The following is a 20,253-nucleotide window of genomic DNA, read 5'->3' on the forward strand; positions in this document are numbered from 1 at the left end:
ATTCATATCTATATCTATACCTAATAATAAGAAAGAGGTTTGTTCTGTCGTTACATTAGGAAATTGCCCCAGAAGTTAAAAAATATTACCCATCAATGCCATCTCTGATGGAGGTGAAGGTGTCGCGTTGTTTCGATAAGATAGATATCGTTTTTTATGAGAGTCGACTTTGACGATCTGACTAGGAACGTGCGAAGACGTCGTGCCTTAGCAATCGCTAAACCAACTTCCGAGGGGTTATTGACCACGCCGGAGCACGATCAACCTGACCACGAGGGTCTATTTCCTACGAGCAAACGAAGAACAAGCAAGAAACTGATATTGCAATCTGGATATTGCGAATATAAGATGAAAGTTTTATTGATCAAGATGGGTTTTGTGACGTCTTGGTCTGGTCGTTGAACACAAACAAAATACGCGAAGTTGCAGGAATAGCGAACTTTTAATCTAAACAAACCCAAACTCTAAACAGTGCCCTAAGGGCTGTATATGTGGAGGAAGAGGGGGGGAATTTCGTGGCCCTTGAAGGAGGGGTCCGAAACCAACCCTATCTCTTATGATAAAAAAGTTTCGCACAGGGGAATTCTTTGTCTGGGCCGGCCCATAAAGTAGGGACCTCCTATACTACGCTTTGTATGCTGGGAGAGGATGTAGCACGCCCGTTTGAGCTGGCCCATGTCCAGGTGACCTGTTTTTTAAATTTGGTTTTTTTATTTTTCCTATTTATTTTCTGTTTTAGTTTTTTCTACTTTGAATAATTTGGGACTTCAAAAAAGTTACGAAAATAAAAAATGAGAATTTTAAAATAAATTGTTGGTGGATTCAAAAATGTTTGTGATTTTTAGAAAATGTTTACTTATCCAACAATTGTTTGAAATTTGGAAAACATTTTTTTGGGAAATCAAAAAATGTTCATGATTTTAAAAAATAGTTATGAAAAAATATTTATGAAACTGAACAAAAAATTTTCAATTCAAAAAATGTTAATGAATGAAAAACTATCCTAAAAATTCAAAAACTTTTTGTGACTACAAAATAGTTTATTCATTCATTAAATGTCGCTAATTCAAAAAATTATCATGCATTTAAAAAATGTTCGTTAAATCAAGAAAAATGTTCGTGAATTTCGAAAATTGTTCCACCATTTTCCAAAAAAGAATGTTTGTCGATTCAAGAAAATTGTTTGGAAAAATGTTCACAACTTTTAAAAAAGGTTGCAAATAGTATAAAATATCCATGAATTCGAAAAATATTCTTGATTTTATAAAATGATAAAAAATTTGTAAAAGTGTTCATGAATTTGAAAAATGTTTATGATTTCAACTATGTGCACGAGTTTAAAAAAATGTTCATGATTTCACGAAATTGAGAGTGATAATGTATGTCGGTGATGTAGCAAAATATGGTCAAGGCCATTGAAGATTATGATTGTTCTTTCTCCCATTGCAACGCTTGAGCCTTTTTGCTGGTCCATCTAATAAGGAGAAGTCCACTCTGCATCATCTAACTTTGCCTTGCGTTTGTACATACATGTGCATATCTCCCTTTTCCTTGTGCCTTTATGAACAGGTCCATGGTCTCCAAATCCCTTTTCATTCCTCTATATAAATAAAAATTGAGTAGGATGAGTTTGCATTCAGATGGAAGGTGTCTTGCAGCGATGATAGTATAGGAGCCATCAAACAGATTACCGGGAGTAGAGACATACCCGTTCGCTCATGCAAGTGACCTAAGGCGCACAGCTCGGGTTTCCTGTCTCTCGTCAGCATTGTTGTCGGTTCCCCTCTCCTATGGTCCTAGGACCGTGGAGGCGCGGTGAATCCCGGCTCTTGTCGGTAGGAAGGCTTTGTTTTAGGTGTTTTTCTAAGTTTTGTCAGAGTTTATGCCATGATCAGGAAGACGAGGTTGTGACAGCTTTCTAAAGATGGAATAAGGTTTTTCCCGCCCAGCCCTCGTTCGGGCTGTGCTTCTAGCGCCGTCGGAGGGCGTGTGAAGGTGTGTTTTCGACGAATCTCGTGGGATCCAATTGGCGTTTGTCTTTCTGTAGATCCGCTTGGATCTAGTCTTCATTCGTCTACGTCTGTGTGTCTGCAGGTTGGATTCTTCCGATCTGCATTTTTTTCATTGGTGGCGGTTGTTGTTCTAATGCGTTGGTCATATGAGGCCTTAGCACGATGACTTTTCAACTGTCTACTACAACAATGTTTGTTCGGCTCCGACAAGGAAGGGATAAACGCCTTCAACTCGCTCCAATGCTTGTAGTCGTCGCTAGATGATCTATAAACTTGGATGTGATTTTTACTCCTAGTGTTTTTCGTACTACCTTGGCAGTTGATGAATAGATCAAAAGTTTTTTCGAAAAGAAAACAGAATGTCGGGCAGATCCAGCTGGTACGGTCAGTGGTGTTCCGGGGGATGCATAGCACGGTTACCATATTAGTTGTATCATTAACTTATTTAAGAATCACCTATTATTTATGAAAGAAACTGGATCTGTATTTCTGGGTCTATTCAAGACACATGAGTTGTAGGAATTGAGAAAATGTTCTTTGCTTCCTCTATGCTTCTGTAACTTTAGGACTTGATTTACAGCAATCTTGAACTCCGCATCGGTGATGCATACCTAACTCATCTTGATTTTCTCAAATCAGCTGTGAGCCCTTAAGCTATCCATAGTGAAAATAACATAAGTGATAACATATGTCTAGACAAATAAATGATGTGACAAGTAACTAATGAAAAATGAGAAGCTATAAAATGAGTATAATTTAATAAATAAATTGTTGCAAGATGCCACACATATGTAGTACCCATTATAGAGGTAGTAACATAGACTAATAACATTTGCATGTTACTAGTCTAAGTTACTCACCATCATGCAGATAGAACTAGCTAAATATAATACACTACGAAAAATACATTTTACATCTATACAAGCCCACCAACAATAATCCAGATAAAGATTTCTTTTCTAGCAACATGTTTAATCTCGCATGCATATAGTCATGATGACACTCAACTACTCTCTCTCAAGGTCCAGTCCTTCGTTGCATGTATACTACATATTAATGATTCCAGTAAATAAAAAAGAAAAGCTAGCGTGCAAAGTAGACATTAAATATTACCTCAATACTTGTAATCTGAATTTGCGGCTTTGTATATAGAAATTGAGGGAGTATCAATTTTGCTAAACCTCATTCAGCTGAGTTAACAAAGTCTCAGTCAACCCCATTACCATAGGATGCAGGGGCTTCAAGACCTACGCGTCTTTTGTGTAGGCTGGCTCGGTTGTCCACTTGTTTCGTCGTCTGGACTAGTAGGGACGGCCCGTCTAGGATTATGCGCCTTTTTTTCTTGTTTACAACAGGCTTGTGCTGGGTTCTGTGGGCCCTTTTCTCTCACTAGTAATCATGTACGTGCAAATGCACATATTAATGAGTACACATAATTTTCCAGTGAGATAAAATAGTACAATACTATCAAGCTTTTTGTTTCCTGTTTCTTGCTTCGAAGGTTTTTTCTCGTTACAATATCCCATCAAATACAAAAGATACTAATAGACAAGCCTTTGGCTGTCGGAGGAAATTGCGTAGCTAAAAGTAATATATATGCAGTAGAAACAATATATTGATAGAAACCATAACTGAATTATTTCAAGTATTTATATATAATGGTCTATCAGCATTACCCTTTGGCTATCAGCATTAACCTTTGGCTATCAGCATTTTTCTACAAATTAATCAATGTTCTATATAATGGTCTTCGTTTCACAGGAAATGCCAACTTGTGATAATGTTCTGCATAACATTGAATCCACTGCATCTTCTTTTCAGCTTGAATCCTTTGTATCCAAATAATGTACAGAGAAATAAATCACACTTAACATGGATCGGTGATGGTAAAGCTATGCAATGGTAGAAAGAAATATCACTTCACTCTTCAGTTTCATCCATACGGTAAGCGTAGCCAGTTTATTTCCCTTATTATAGACTCATTTTGGCTTATATGCAACGATCTAATCACAAATCTAAAACCTGAGAGGCCTTACTGATAGATCGTAAGAAGCTCAATCGAAACGTGGAAATTACAAATATCATAGAAAACTGTTTTTGAGCAGAAAAAAATTCATACTAATTTAGAAGATAACTCAACATTGTTCAGTTATGGTCATATGTCAATGTATATAATCAGTAAGTACAAAAACTCTAGCTATTATTGAATATTCCTTCAGTAACATCCCTCCAGTGTTGTCAACACAACAATATAAGCTAGAATAAGAGAAAATGGTAATTAGAGAAACTGCAAAAATAATCACACCGCTACATGATCGTGGAGAGAACAAATGTAAATATACGATTTTCAACCATACAGCCCAGCCTCACTCAATCTATCCTTTTTAGGGTTACAACCAGCTTGAAATTACATGCAAGTCATCACTTCACATTAATCATCTTGAAATTATACGCAAACAAGAAATACAACCAACTGAATCGAGATCAAGAAAGATAAAGGGGGATGGAACCTATGGACTGGAACATTATGATGTGGATCCTATATATGGAGTCTTACATGCACCCGACAGATGTTGGCCTGTATAGCGAAATATATCTAGCACACAAACAAGAGGTTTAATATGATAGACCATGCTACCATGTTGAGAAATCATGCAAAAAAAGCAGTGAAACCCCCACAAAAAGCATGATGCACAATGAAACTACGACTTGATATCTTTATCCACATCTCTTGAATGGCACTAAACAAAATAAATCATTTTCTCGAAAACTTTGAGACCAAGAGATAGGACGCTTAATAATTAATAGATCAGAAAGGAGTTAAAGAAGACTAACCTCATGTCATATAGACGCATTCTTTGTGCGAGAAATCATATGGATCAAAATTAACACCACATAGTGAGGAAACTCTCTTGATGAATATAATACTTATTGTTTAATATTAAGATGTCTTCGACAGTGGCAACAACTCGGGGTTGGTGAGCTATGGCATCGAGCGAATACATGACTCTCCCGGCTATACTTACATGTTCAGCAGAACTCAGTGTCAAACAAATATATGTTCAGATTTCATCTCATCAACGCATACATGTAAATTCGAGAAACAAACTCGTGAATTAAATTGATAAAACGATGGTTAATATAAAACGTAGACAACTGCAGTTGTGAGGTAATCAGGAAAAGATGCAAGCAGGTCACATACCAAGCCAGTGACTCTAGACAACCTCCCAGGCTTCTTGGCCTATCTGTTTTCCTCACAAGATCCACATAATCACTTCACTGAACCAAGAAATGGGATCACTTATTGATAGTTAAACATGATTTTTTATCCACATCTCTTGAATGGCACTAAACAAAATAAATCATTTTCTCGAAAACTTTGAGACCAAGAGATGGGACGCTTAATAATTAATAGATCAGAAAGGAGTTAAAGAAGACTAACCTCATGTCATATAGACGCATTCTTTGTGCGAGAAATCATATAGATCAGAATTAACACCACATAGCGAGGAAACTCTCTTGATGAATATAATACTTATTGTTTAATATTAAGGTGTCTTCGACAGTGGCAACAGCTCGGGGTTGGTGAGCTATGGCATCGAGCGAATACATGACTCTCCCGGCTATACTTACATGTTCAGCAGAACTCAGTGTCAAACAAATATATGTTCAGTTTTCATGTCATCAACGCATACATGTAAATTCGAGAAACAAACTTGTGAATTAAATTGATAAAACGATGGTTAATATAAAACATAGACAACTGCAGTTGTGAGGTAATCAGGAAAAGATGCAAGCAGGTCACATACCAGGCCAGTGACTGTAGACAACCTCCCAGGCTTCTTGGCATATCTGTTTTCCTCACAAGATCCACATAATCACTTCACTGAACCAAGAAATGGTATCACTTATTGATAGTTAAACATGATTTCCTGATCATCAGCTCACTTGTTAGGTTAAAAATATACATAAAGACGGTTATTAGATCAGCATGCCTTGTTTCTTGCAATATTGGTGGCAGATGGAGGCTGATACTTGTGATGTGCAGTTAAATGATTTAATCATTTAAGGGAGATTTGATTTGATGCCTCTGACTGACTATATCAGGCAATGGATACTGAATAATCGCATCATACTTTGAGATAGCAGTAAGGTTAATACTTTAGGTTATTTACCAAATTACATTACTTGCAAAATATTTACCTATCTACAACAGGAAATCGTATATGTATCAGTATTGATGGAGCTAACATTAAACGGTATAATCAACATGTCTAGCTCAGAGCCCTCTTCCTATCATTCCATGATATACATGCTTTTATCCTGAAGTTTGCATCTACTTCGCTATGTCTATTCAGATCAACTTAAGGTTCTAGGAGTAATCAATAGTAAAGTTGGCGGTGTAGAAAAACCAGGATCATATGTATACGTTCAATTTCAGACCACAACATGGCCTACAAGGAGGGAATTAGCTAGGCAACGGAAGAAGCCTGAAAGGTAATCTTGATTAATTCTAAAATAGCAAACCATGATGGATGCCGGTGAGCTGCCTAAACGAACGTAAACATTGTTCATCACAAAAATTCAGAAATTTGTCATTCACTAATGGAGCACACACATGCCAGGGATGTTAAAGAAATGGGGAACATCGTACATCATTAGAAATATTCATGCAATATTGAGAAGCTCAATTATTAAATGGTGCAAACAAAGTAAGCAGAATCTCAAGTAAATATGAATATGTGACGAAAAGGACCTTAGATGCTGCAGATGTTGATGAGTAGCAATATTCTGTACCTGTAGAAATAAAGTATGCATAGTTAGGGAGGAAGAGGAAACTGAATTTGTTTTCATTCTGTCAAAATTATATATTTCAAAATGTCATTCAGTTTTGCCGCATATGGTTTTTATGTAAACATTTGAATGTTGAAACATATGTTTCATGAATCTTGAAACATATTAGCTTGCACAAATTTTTTAAAAAAAGTACTACATTATTTTCCCGTATAAAATTTAAGAAAGCGCTAGCAGCAGACTCGTTAAGAGTGGAGGCTTCAGAAGATGTTGCAGAGGTGTGGAAGAAAGTAATACTCAAAAATAGAATTTTTTAGGTCAAATCAAGTTGCATCTCTAACTGGAGATGAAAGGTTTAATGTCATGAGTGTACCAAGCAGAGAGCATCTATTTTGCAAGCAGAGAGGCTGCAGGGTGCCTTTTATGCATTCAACAGAAGGACTAAGTAGATGCATCCTTTTTCACCTCCTATATTCACCATCCGCCTCTCCCATTTCCTCTCTCCACTGCCTCCTCTCAACCCATCCCGGTAAGCCCCACCTTCGCCTCGTCGATGCATACGGCCTTTGCATCACGGTGCACAAACCTTCATGATCTAAATAGATCTACCTTTCATGTCAATATATAATGCTTGCTCACAGCCCATGACTCAATCTCTTGAAACAACAAAACACGTGGGTTTTTAAAAAAAAATTGAAACTACAATGTGGTATTTTTTAACTCAAACTACATTGTGCAGATTATATATTTAGATTATTTAGATTATATATTTGAGTAGTTGCGACAAAACAAAACATCGTTGCCGATACTATTGTGGATAACCCAATATAGCAAAACTTTGGCCTCCTTTCCTGTAGTTAGGCAACTTCAGGAGCATAGCAACACAATGGGATGGGAAGGTAAGCAACAAAACTTCAAATGTATGAGTTGCTTGGACTACAAATTTCTGAAATCCTCACTAATTCAATATGTCCTCATAAACTGTAACCCTTTTAGTGCTGTGTGTGGCATTGGCGTTGGATCATGATAATTCACATACGGCAATTGTTCCAGAATAATTGTTCCTGCTGTGTGGAAGAATCATGTATGTATGCACTAAAATAATCATAACCATAAGGATCATGTATGTATCAGATTATCTTGTGTGGAAAGAACAGAACCACAAGCATGTTGTTCAAACAATGCACACTTGAATGTAAAGAAAACTTACTGGCTCAGATGAGATCGGCGGAGGCAGAGGAGGAGCAGAGGAAGGCGGGCGGCGGAGAATAGGATCAGTGGGCGGAGGGCGAGGATGTACAGACTGAAGCGAAAAATGATGCAGATGAAGGAAAGATTCACCAGGTTGAACAAGCCTTGGAGTGGTCAGTACAAAACTGAAGCCTGACGATTGCTATGTCTCTAGCCTCTACAATTCCCATAAATAGAACACAAAGTTGAGAAGATGTTGGTACATAAGCAAAACCACAGAGTTGAGACGAGCAAACAGTGTTGTGTGTCACGCATCCAAGCAAGCATGCATCTAAAAATTTCAGTTTTCTCACACCCACCTAGTACTAATAAATTAATTGAAGTTGTATGTAGATTCGCAGGAATCCCTCCGTGATGTGACCTGACCTGCATGAACTGAGCTGAGCAGATGGATAGATTCAGTCTAGCAATTCTGGACTTGTCCTCTCCTCTGTTGTCCCGAGAGCAGAGCAGATGGATAGATTCAGTCTAGCAATTCTAGACTTGTCCTCTCCTCTGTTGTCTGTGTCTCAAGAGCAGACATCGGTGTAGATGCTGCACCTGCGTGCATCTGCATCAAGGAGGGAGGGTGTGAGTGAGGGGAGCCGCCAAATCCAAAACAATCAAGAGTCCAATTGGGAGAGGAGAAGAGGGACCTTGACGACATCCAGGCATTCCATGGCGGCTGCGGCGACTCCATGGCCATGGGAAAGAGGCGCACGGACCTGGCCTTCCGTGGCTGCATGCCGGGGCGAGGTGGATTGGATCCGGCTGGGAGCAGAGGAGAGGAGGCGTCCCATCCCAAGTGAAGAGGAGAGAGACTCGCTCCGGCGGAGTGGCGGAGGCCAAGCTGCGGCGGGGCGGCTCCGGCGGCAGGGGAGGCTCCCGGCGAGCCGCGGCGGGGGCGGGGTGGGCTCCCGCGGTCGGGGAGGCTCCCGGCGACCCGCGGCCGCTTCCCGTGGCTCCGGCGGCGCGAGGAGGCGGTGAAGGGCGCGGCTGCGGGAGGAGGAGGAGGAGGTCGTGCGGGAGAAGGAGGAGGTCGTGCGGGCGGGCGGTTTACTTTCTTTTTTTACCGCGGGGCATAGTAGCGATCGATAGATTGTGGCTTGTTGCGTGGTTTTTTTGAGGTAAAGCAGAGCTTTATTGAACTTTAACGGTGCTTAGGCAAATCGCCTTGAGCACAAACAGCCACAGGGGTTGGTACATCTGACTCCCACTCTATATAGTGGTTTGGTTCATACATGCGGCTAATGGCAGCAAGTTCATGAGCTACATGGTTGGCACTATGCCAACATGCTGATATTACATGCTTGGAGAACCACAGTTTCAGTTGGAATTTCGAGTTCTCGATAATCGCCGCATAAGGTGACGAATCAACCTTCCGCAAGTCCAATGCGTCGGCCAGGAGTTGGGAGTCGGTCTCAAAAACCACCCGTATCATTCCCAGTTCAGCAGCCATGGCTATGGCCTGTGTCATCGCATGTGATTCGGCCCCAAAAACATCACATATATGGTCTTGACGACCAGCTCGAGCTGCAACAATATTTCCTTCTGTATCCCTGGCAACAACTCCCCATCCAGCATGAGAATCTCCCACCCGGAACGCTGCGTCCGTGTTTATCTTGATCATAGCATTCGGCGGAGGCTGCCATAGTTGCATATGTTTTTCCTTGGCGGCCGGTTGCAGCGCTTCTGCATATTCTAGTACTTCAGCACGGACCCTTCTTGCTAACTCTGGCGCCCCGACAGGAAGCTCTCCCTCCCGGAGCTTGTTGCGGTTATTCCACCAGTTCCACCATAGGATGGTGATCATAATACGCTTGTTTTCGTGCAAGCCCCACAGCAGGTCCATCGTCGCATGCACCGACGTCGCCGTCTCCAATTTCATGCGCTCCGGTTCCAGCGCTAGGTCTCTCCATACCTCCTTAACCGACTTACATTTGATGAACAAGTGTGCACCATCCTCATCCACCCGGCCACAAAAAAGGCACTTGGTGTCCTGGATTTGTATTCCCCGTCTGACTAAGTTCGTGCGCAGGGCTAGCGACTCGTGCTTCAGTCGCCAGATAAACAGCTGCACATTTTTGGGGCATGGTAATTTCCATATCCGCTTCCATGAGTCATCATCGCACTTGTCCAGGTTATGATTGTTTCCAGTGCTACCCCCGGCGCCCCCACTCACATGTCGTTTCTCAGTCTCGACATGGAGTTTATATGCTGACTTGACTGAGTGTATGCCTTTATTATCAAACTGCCATGCGATGAAATCTTCCACCCCGTCTCGTAGGGGGATCTGCAGGATATGACGCGCATCATCCGCCCAAAAGGTATCCCTGACAAGATGTTCATCCCACCCTCCGGTTATCGGGCTGATTAGGTCAGACACATACTCAAGCAAATTTCCCTCCCTCGGAGTAATGATCCTTCTCGCCCAGGGCCTAGAAATCCATGGGTCAGACCAAATTTTCACCCGCGATCCATTGCCGATGCGCCAAATATAGCCCTGCTTCACCAGGTCGAGACCATGCAATAAGCTACGCCATGAATATGAAATACCTTCCCTTGGCTGTGCATCCAGGATATGACCATTAGGGAAGTAGCGAGCCTTCAAAAGCCGTGCACAAAGGCTATCTGGACACTGAATTAGCCTCCAAATCTGCCTCGACAACATAGCTAGGTTAAAGCTATGCATGTCCCGAAACCCGAGCCCTCCATGCGCCTTCGGATAAGCCATTTTCTTCCAACTAACCCAGTGGATCTTGTTGTCTTGGTCTTGCTGACTCCACCAGTACTGACCAATAAGGGAGCTCATCTCCTCACGGAAACTTTTTGTTAAGTAGAAGCAAGACATGGCATAGGTTGGAATCGCCTGTGCAACCACCTTCACTAAAGTTTCCTTCCCCACTTTCGGTATGAGTCTCTCTTTCCATCCATAAACCCGACCAGCCATAGCTCCTTTAACATATGCAAACGCTTTTCGTTTTGACTTCCCAACATGTACTGGCAGCCCGAGGTACTTGTTCTGCCATGACTCACTTTGGATTTGCAGCGCATCTTTCACCTTTGCCCTGTGCACCTCCTGAGTATTTGGGCTAAACATTATGGCAGATTTTTCCACATTGATGCATTGGCCAGAACAGCTTTCATACAAATCCAGCACTCTTTTTAGTTCCTGAGCTTCTCGCTGACATGCCTTCAATAGCAACACGGAGTCATCCGCAAAGAAGAGATGCGAAACCACAGGTGCTGCATGGCAAATTTTGGCCCCAGAGATCTTGCCACTTCTTTCTGCATCATGTAGCAACACAGACAGGCCCTCAGCACAGATCATGAACAGGTAGGGCGATATCGGATCACCTTGCCGGAGACCCTTTGTTGGACAAAACTGCTCGGATAGTGCACCATTCACTTTGATTTGATATCTCACCGTGGAGACACATTTCATCAACAATTTTACCCAGGTTTGGGGCAATCCCAATTTTGTTAGCATCGCCTCCAGGAACCTCCACTCCACACGATCATATGCTTTGCTCATGTCCGCCTTCACTGCCGCAACGCCGTCTTTGCCCTTCCTTTTATTAAGAAGATAATTGGATAGCTCATAAGCGATCAACACGTTGTCAGTGATGAGTCGTCCCGGGACAAAAGCACTTTGATTTCCCGAAATGATCTCTGGGAGGATGAGCTTGATATGGTTGGCCAGGACCTTCGACACAAGTTTGTATAGGACGTTGCACAGGCTGATTGGTCGTAGGTCCTTAAGCCTCGTCGGGTTCTTTACTTTCGGGATTAGCACCACCATTGTATCGTTCCACCCCTCCGGGATTGGTCCACCATTAAGTATTGCAAGCACCTCCTTAACCACTTTGTCCCCCATGAACTCCCAATGCCGCTTGTAAACCACCGAGGGCATCCCATCAGGCCCCGGCGCCTTGAGATCGCCTATATGATCTAGGGCTGCTTTGATCTCTTCAGCTGTGAACTCAGCGTTCAGGCTTGCTTGCATGTTTGCCGTAACCCTCGGCTGGACTTTGCTGATGAGCTCGTCCAAACGATCGCTCGGTTGCGAGGTAAATAGTTCCTGAAAAAATGAACAAACGTAGTTAGTCATCCCCTCTCCTTCCTTCACCTCCTCCCCATTCTCCTTGCGAAGCAGCTTGATCCGATTTGTTTTCCTTCTATTGGATGCCACCGCCATATAATACTTCGTGTTGTTATTTCGGTTTGCTTCCCTCCGCCAGGAGATATGTGACCGCTGCTTTGCTTTCGTGTTCCTTTTGTCTTCTAAGTCTGCAAGTACCATCCTCAACCTCGCCTCTTCCCCGACCTTTTCTTCAGAGACTGGGCTCCTCATACACCTTTCAAGCTTGACCTTCGCCTCCTTCACCCTGCACTCCAACTCTCCGGCCACCTCCTTACTCCAACGCTTCATACTACCAGCAATCTCACGCATGGCTGTAGCCACATTGCATCCTTCCTTCAACCACCCCTGCTCCCACGCGTCCTGTATAACTTCAGAGCAACCCTCCTCTTTGAGCCACCATGCTTCAAATCTGAATTTTCTGTCTCCTCCTTGATTCCTCCTAGCTTCCCCTTCGGTTTGCACCACCACTGGCCTATGGTCAGAATGACGTGGTATACCATTCTCCACACAAAACTCAGGAAATGATGTGCACCAGTTGTCATTTGCAGTTGCCATATCGATTCTTTCACATATGTATGTATCAAGTTCCTTACTGTGATTGCGCCAAGTAAATTTGTCGCCTATGAAGCCAATATCACTCAGATCACAGCCCACCAGTGCCTCCCTAAATCTCTCCATGAACTGTTGGGGTTGGGCCGCCCCACCGATCTTCTCATCTGCAGTTAGAATCTCATTAAAATCACCTAGGCATAGCCAAGGTCTACCCTGCTGGTGTTGTTGCCCAAGAATTCTAAGAGTCCTCCATGTTTCCACCTTCCTCACCGTCTCCGACTCCCCATACATCCCAGTAAGTCTCCAAATCAATCCTCCCTCCTCCTTCACGTCCACATCAATATGTCGTCTACCATACGTTCTAGTGTCACATCAACCCCTCTCCTCCAGAGCATAGCCAGCCCCCTACTCCTACCATCCGGGTTCCACACAATCATGTTGGCGAGCCCCAACAACCACCTAAACCTCTCCATCTCTCCCTCCGTAAGCTTCATCTCCGCAAGAAACAGGATGTCGGGATCCTCCACCCTCCCCAATTCGAGGAGGCTTCGAACTGCCGGGCCGTTCCCGAGTCCCCGGCAGTTCCAACTGATTATTTTCATTGATCCCGGTGGGGCTGCTCTTGCAGCCCGGCCGATATAGTTGCGATTGTTGCAACCTCTCTCTGCTCATCACTACTCTTCTGCCCACCTTCCCCCTCACCATCTACCTTCCCTCTCTTGCCTTCTGGCTCTGACCCCTCTTCTAAAGCAAGACTTCTCTTCGTCCCCAGCACAACCTCCCTCCTGCTATCATGATCGACTTGCCTCTCCACCCTCCCTGAATTCTTCTTGTAGCGCTTGCCGTTAGGGTTTTTCCCGCTTCCCACCAAGACACCTTTCTCTCTACCCTTACCCCCTTCCACCTGTGCACTGCTATTATTTGACCGTGATCCCTTCTCTACTGACAATTCCCCTCCCTTGCTAGGCTGCAACTCCACTCCCTTGCTCTTAATCTCCTCTTGCACCACCTCACTCACACCCCCCTTATTTGTTGTATCCTTCCCACCATCCAACTCCAGTTTTTTTGGCTTTCCTCCTCTCTGCTCCTCACTCTGTAACTTGTTTGGGCTGGTAACCTCCTCTCCCTTCTCTGATCTGCCTTCACTACCTCTGAAGGAAATATGCCCTAGAGGCAATAATAAAGTTATTATTTATTTCCTTATATCATGATAAATGTTTATTATTCATGCTAGAATTGTATTAACCGGAAACATAATACATGTGTGAATACGTAGACAAACAGAGTGTCACTAGTATGCCTCTACTTGACTAGCTCGTTAATCAAAGATGGTTATGTTTCCTAACCATGGACAAAGAGTTATTATTTGATTAACGGGATCACATCATTAGGTGAATGATCTGATTGACATGACCCATTCCATTAGCTTAGCACCCGATCGTTTAGTATGTTGTTATTGCTTTCTTCATGACTTATACATGTTCCTATGACTATGAGATTATGCAACTCCCGTTTGCCGGAGGAACACTTTGTGTGCTACCAAACGTCACAACGTAACTGGGTGATTATAAAGGAGCTCTACAGGTGTCTCCAAAGGTACATGTTGGGTTGGCATATTTCGAGATTAGGATTTGTCACTCCGATTGTCGGAGAGGTATCTCTGGGCCCTCTCGGTAATGCACATCACATAAGCCTTGGAAGCATTGTAACTAATGAGTTAGTTGCGGGATGATGTATTACAGAACGAGTAAAGAGACTTGCCGGTAACGAGATTGAACTAGGTATTGGAATACCGACGATCGAATCTCGGGCAAGTAACATACCGATGACAAAGGGAACAACGTATGTTGTTATGCGGTCTGACCGATAAAGATCTTCGTAGAATATGTAGGAGCCAATATGAGCATCCAGGTTCCGCTATTGGTTATTGACCGGAGACGTGTCTCGGTCATGTCTACATTGTTCTCGAACCCGTAGGGTCCGCACGCTTAAGGTTACGATGACAGTTATATTATGAGTTTATGCATTTTGATGTACCGAAGGTTTTTTGGAGTCCCGGATGTGGTCACGGACATGATGAGGAGTCTCGAAATGGTCGAGACATAAAGATTGATATATTGGAAGCCTATGTTTGGATATCGGAAGTGTTCCGGGTGAAATCGGGATTTTACCGGAGTACCGGGAGGTTACCGGAACCCCCCGGGAGCTATATGGGCCTTAATGGGCCTTAGTGGAAGAAGAAGAGAGGCAGCCAGGGCTGGGCCGCGCGCCCCTCCCCCCTAGTCCGAATAGGACAAGGAGAGAGGGGGCCGGCGCCCTCCTCCTTCTCTCTCTCTTTTCCCACCTCGCGAATCCTATTCCAACTAGGATTGGGGGAGAAGTCCTACTCCCGAAGGGAGTAGGACTCCTCCTGGCGCGCCCTATGATGGCCGGCCGGCCTCCCCCTCTTGAGCCTTTATATACGGAGGCAGGGGCACCCCAGAGACACAAGTTGATCCACGTGATCTTATTCTTAGCCGTGTGCGGCGCCCCCTGCCACCATAGTCCTCGATAATATTGTAGCGGTGCTTAGGCGAAGCCCTGCGACAGTAGTACATCAAGATCGTCACCACGCCGTCGTGCTGACGGAACTCTTCCCCGACACTTTGCTGGATCGGAGTCCGGGGATCGTCATCGAGCTGAACGTGTGCTAAAACTCGGAGGTGCCGTAGTTTCGGTGCTTGATCGGTCGGGCCGTGAAGACGTACGACTACATCAACCAAACGCTTCCGTTGTCAATCTACAAGGGTACGTAGATCACACTCTTCCCTCGTTGCTATGCATCACCATGATCTTGCGTGTGCGTAGGAAAATTTTGAAATTACTACGTTACCCAACAACCTGTAGTAGAGCGCGAGCCGTCCTTCCTCCAGGATAAACTGTCACTGCCACTACCCCTTCCGCCACTAGATCTCCCATAGCCATAGCTCATGTTCACCCCCGTTCCTCTACTCCCACTTCTCCACGAGCCGTCATCATAGCCTCCTCTTCTGAGGTTCATATCTGCTTTCAGCCACCGCCCATACTGCACTGTATCCCCCTTCTTCAATCTTATATCACATGCCTTCTCCCCATGCTCAATTATCCCACATCGATAACAGAAGTCGGGGAGGAACTCATATTCAAAACGACACCAGTCTCCTTCTTCTTCTTCCTCTTGTTTCTCTGTGATCATGGCATCCTTCTTTTTGTTCCCTGCCTCCTCCACATCTGGTTCTAGAATGAATCCCCTCATTAGAGGTTTGTCAACATTCATGCGTACTTTAACCCTCAAAAACCTCCCAACCGCACTTCCATCTTATAACACCCTCGATGCGACTATAGCTCCCACGTGTCGAGGCACGACTTAGAGACATAATCGCATTGAAGGCATATGTCGCAAGTTAGGCAATCTTCACAACATCCCATGTAATATGAATAATAAAGGGGAGAACATAGTTGGCTTACACTCGCCACGTCACATCAGAGTACATAAATAACATACATCATCCAAACACTCATGGCCCGACTACGGCGCCAAAATGGAAAAGAACCCAACATGCGACAAGACCCCGAATCAAACCCCATCTAGGCACCACTACTGATCATCAGGAAAAGACACGTAGTAATGCTGCGAGTCTTCGTCGAACTCCCACTTGAGCTCGTACTCGTCACCTGGAGCGGAATCACCTGGACCTGCATCTGGAGTTATAGTATCTATGAGCCACAGGGACTCAGCAATCTCGCACCCTCGCGATCAAGACTATTTAAGCTTATAGGAAGGAAAAGGCAAATATATGTGGAGCTGCAGCAAGCGACTAGCATATATGGTGGCTAACTTATTCGCAAAAGAGAGCGAGAAGAGGAGGCAAAGCGCGAGCGAGAATCTAGAGGAACAACCTGCGCAAACATAGCTCCAACACCGTGTCCACTTCCGGACTCCGTCGAGAAGAGGCCATCACGGTAACACACTCAGTTGATTCATTTTAATTGATTAAGGTTCAAGTTATCTACAACCGGACATTAACAAATTCCCATCCGCCCATAACCGCGGGCACGGCTTTCGAAAGTTCAATCCCTGCAGGGGAGTCCCAACTTAGCCCATGACAAGCTCTCACGGTCAACGAAGGAATAGACCTCCTCCCAAGACGTTCCGATCAGACTCGGTATCTCGGTAACTCAAGACACTTTGACAGGTTAAAACAAGACCAGCAACACCGTCCGAATGTGCCGACAAATCCCGATAGGAGCTGCACATATCTCTTTCTCAGGGCACACTCAGATTGTCTTAGGTACGGGTAGGCCAGCCCAGAGTTGCCCCTGGTGGCCACCGGCAGCTGACAGGTGGACCAACACTCAGAGGAGCATTGGCCCGGGGGGTAAAATAAGATAACCCTTGAGTCTGCAGAACCCAAGGGAAAGAAAAGGCTAGGTGGCAAATGGTAAAATCAAGGTTGGGCATTGCTGGAAAAGCTTTAATCAAGGCGAAATATCAAGGGGTTCCCATTATAACCCAACCGCGTAAGGAACGCAAAATCCGGGAACATAACACCGATATGACGGAAAACTAGGGCGGCAAGAGTGGAACAAAACACTAGGCGAGAGGCCGAGCCTTCCACCCTTTACCAAGTATATAGATGCATTAAGATAACATATCAATATAATGATATCCCAACAAGTAAACAAATGTTCCAACAAGGAACGGCTCCAATCTTCACCTGCAACTAGCAACGCTATAAGAGGGGCTGAGCAAAGTGGTAACATAGTCAATCAACGGTTTTCTAGGACATGGTGGGTTAGAGGTTTGACATGGCAATTGGGAGGCTGACAAGCAAAAGGTAGGCATCGTAGCATTGGCATAGCAAGAGCGAGCAAACTAGCATAGCAAAGATAGTAGTGATTTCGAGGGTATGATCATCTTGCCTGCACAGTTGTCAGAGTTGACTGGATCCTCACAAGCAAACTCAACGGGCTCCTCGGTAGCGAACTCGTCTCCCGGCTCTATCCAAACAAGACAAACAAGCAATAAGGATACAATCAATCACGTGCAAGAACAAGCAATATGATGAAATGATGATATGCTATGCGGTATGCGATGCAGGATGCAAAATGCAAGATATGACAGAAAATGCATGAAACTGGCCTCAACTTGGAAAACCAAGTGTGCCACTGGAAAGATGGGATGAAATCGCTTGAAAACGATATAAAGATCATTGGAATCGGAGTTACGGTTTGGAAATGGCAAGCGTTTTAAGAATGACACCGGTCTGCGATTTACAGCAAGTAGGCATCTAAATGCAATGAGATGAACATGCTAAAGCCACCAAACATGACAACAAAATACATGGCAGGGATGCACACAAGATGCTTAACAAAAGACTAGCGCTGAGCCACGGCCAATTCATCCATTATGAGGTTCAAACAAGCATGACAAAAACGCAAATGCAAAACAGATTCCAGACTTAGTGAAATTAACACTTGTCTGAAATTTCGGATCACGAAGCCCTCTTCGGGGCAGCAAAACAACATGATACATGACCTGATTAAGACAAGTAAGAACATGTAATGGAGCTACTCAACAAGCTTAACAAAAGACCCAAAGTGACCTGGGGCCAAAAGGGATCACAAAATATACTAATAAGCACACGAACATAGCTAAAACACAATCAGTTTTCAGACTTAGTGAAAACTGAGACATGCTGAAATATAACTCCCGAAGGCATGTAAACGAGCTCGATGCACTCACCACGGTGCAAGTCATGGAAAGGCAAGCATACATCCATTAATAAGGCATACAATTCTAGCTAGAAATGGCAAGAACAATAGCATAGCATGCACGGATCAACTACAATAACATCGGCAAAATCGCAAACGAATTGACGATCTGCCCAGATTCACAACGAAGCAAAAGTAGAGCTCGATTGACTCAAGCTAGGGTGCTCCATAATTGCAAACAAAGACATGGATGAATAGAGCATAACAATATTAACAAAACTCCTTTACTGATCATCCTCAAAAGAGGCACGGATCACTAGGAAACAAGCTGAACATATGGCATCATGAACTAAATAATCCCAGACTTAGTGAAAACAACTAAGTCTCTGAAAACAGATTTCCCGGGTGCCTCTCTTTGCAAGCTTGCACAAGTCACCACACATATCCTAAAAATGCATGGGTTACACCTCTGGAAAGAAGACAAAATCCTTAACAAAACATATGAAGGACTCACTGGCATATCATGCACACAACAATCATGGCAAAAATGACAAAAGTCTAAGATGAACTAGCAGATCTGACAATTAACTCATGAAGCCTCCTTCTAACAGCATTTTGGGCATCAAGATGAGCTCAAATGAAAATGATGCAATGGAATGAAATGATTTACTCGTCGAGACGAACATTTTGGTATACTATATGTCCAAAACGGAGCTACGGATGCAAAGTTACAGCAGGTCAAAGATCGCATAAAAATTAGGGTTAGGAACGAAAAAGTCAACCGAAAATATCTCCAGATCCAGATCTGGAATCATTGTTCACGGGCACGAACTTCGAGGTTCGTCGGAGATGTTCACCGGAGGAGCTTGGGGCGCCGGAGAGGAAGAAGAAGGAGCTCGCCGGGCGTTGGTGGCGGCCGGGCGGTGTGGTGCGGCGGTCGGCGGCGGCCGGGCGGCAGCTCGGCGCCGGGCGGGGCGGCGGCGAGGCGAGCCTCGGCTCGGGCGGCGGCTCAGCCCGCGGCGGCGGCGTGGCCGGCGACGGGAGAGGCGATGGCGCAGTGGAGGGAGTCGGGCGGCGCGTGAAGGCGAGGTCGGGGCCCGGGTAGGTGGCGGCGGGGGCCGGAGTTGGGCTCCCGCGGGCCGGCGGCGTAGGCGAGTGGCGCGGCCACGTGGCGGGAGGCGGTTGGCTGCGGCGGCGGGGCGGACAAAGTCCGGCGCGGCCGGACACGTCCGGTGCGCGGCGGATCCAATTTTTAGGGTTTCGAGAGGGGGAGATGATCCGAAAACGGGGGGGGCTATTTATAGGCATAAGTGGAGCTAGGAGAGTCCAAATGAGGTGCGGTTTTCGGCCACGCGATCATGATCGAACGCTCTAGGACATGGAGCAGAGTTTAGTGGGTTTTGGGCCAAATTGGAGGGGTGTTGGGCTGCAACACACACGAGGCCTTTTCGGTCCCTCGGTTAACCGTTGGAGTATCAAACGAAGTCCGAATGATACGAAACTTGACAGGCGGTCTACCGGTAGTAAACCAAGGCCGCTTGGCAAGTCTCGGTCCAATCCGGAAATGTTTAATCCCCATACACGAAAGAAAGCTAGAAATGACCACCGGAGGAGAACGAAGCGCCGGAATGCAAAACGGACAACGGGGAAAATGCTCGAATGCATGAGATGAACACGTATGCAAATGCAATGCACATGATGACATGATATGAGATGCATGACAAAGAAAACAACACACGGAGACAAAGACCCGAACCCGAGAAATAAATATAACTTAACGCCGGAAAC

General features: G+C 44.6%; 1 long non-coding RNA gene across 10 annotated transcripts; it reads right to left on the reverse strand.

Moving 5' to 3' along the window:
- Window positions 1-3,567: 3,567 nt before the first annotated feature.
- LOC125556498 lies at window positions 3,568-9,179 on the reverse strand. Of its 10 annotated transcripts, none has more exons than XR_007305118.1 (4): window positions 8,693-9,149; window positions 8,017-8,607; window positions 6,769-6,809; window positions 3,568-5,944 (listed from the first exon to the last, which is right to left on the reverse strand). It is a non-coding gene; the product is annotated as an uncharacterized LOC125556498 (long non-coding RNA). The 10 variants fall into 10 exon arrangements; XR_007305113.1 differs by having other exon boundaries at window positions 3,568-5,898; window positions 8,693-9,148; XR_007305116.1 differs by having other exon boundaries at window positions 6,769-8,607; window positions 8,693-9,151.
- Window positions 9,180-20,253: the final 11,074 nt, after the last annotated feature.

Source organism: Triticum urartu, chromosome 1, assembly GCF_003073215.2.
Source record: "Triticum urartu cultivar G1812 chromosome 1, Tu2.1, whole genome shotgun sequence".
Classification (NCBI taxonomy): domain Eukaryota; kingdom Viridiplantae; phylum Streptophyta; class Magnoliopsida; order Poales; family Poaceae; genus Triticum; species Triticum urartu.